Source organism: Bombus pyrosoma, unplaced genomic scaffold (genome assembly GCF_014825855.1).
Source record: "Bombus pyrosoma isolate SC7728 unplaced genomic scaffold, ASM1482585v1 HiC_scaffold_4725, whole genome shotgun sequence".
Taxonomy (NCBI): Eukaryota; Metazoa; Arthropoda; class Insecta; order Hymenoptera; family Apidae; genus Bombus; species Bombus pyrosoma.
This window is the reverse complement of record NW_025219985.1, coordinates 1012362-1013546: the sequence shown is the minus strand read 5'-3', so window position 1 is coordinate 1013546 and position 1185 is coordinate 1012362.

Sequence of the window (1185 nt, the reverse complement as noted above, 5' to 3'; positions counted from 1 at the left end):
TTACGTTATAACGTATAACGTTGTATAGCATTATGATATAACTTATAGCGTTATATAGTATTATGATATAACGTATAACGTTATATGGTATTACGATATAACGTATAACGATATGTGGTATTACATTATAGAGTATAACGTTAAGTAGTATTATGATATAACGTATAACGTTATATGGTATTACGATATAACGTATAACGATATGTGGTATTACATTATAGAGTATAACGTTAAGTAGTATTATTATATGACGCATAACGTTATATAGTATTATGATATATAGTATAACGTTATATAGTATTATGGTATAACGCATAATGTTATATGGTATTACGTTATAACATATAACGTTGTATAGTATTATGATATAATTTATAGCGTTATATAGTATTATGATATAACGTATAACATTATATAGTATTATGGTATAACGTATAACGTTATATGGTATTACGATATAACGTATAACGTTATACGGTATTACGATATAACGTATAACGATATGTGGTATTACATTATAGAGTATAACGTTAAGTAGTATTATGATATAACGTATAACGTTATATGGTATTACGATATAACGTATAACGATATGTGGTATTACGTTATAACGCATAACGTTGTATAGTAGTATGATATAACTCATAACGTTATATAGTATTATGATATAATGTATAACGTTATATAGTATTATGATATAACGTATAACGATATGTGGTATTACGTTATTACGTATAACGTTGTATAGTATTATGATATAACTTATAGCGTTATATAGTATTATGATATAACGTATAACGTTATATAGTATTACGATATAACGTATAACGATATGCGGTATTACGTTGTAATCAATAACGTTATATGGTACTACGATATAACGTATAACGTTATATGGTATTACGATGTAACGTATAACGTTATATAGTATTATGATATATAGTATAACGTTATATATTATTATGGTATAACGTATAACGTTATATGGTATTACGATATAACGTATAACGTTATATGGTTTTACGATAAAACGTATAACGATATGTGGTATTATATGCGTTATAACGTACAACGTTATATAGTATTATGATATAACGTATAACGTTATATAGTATTACGATATAACGTATAACGTTATATGGTATTACGATATAACGTATAACGATATGTGGTATTACATTATAA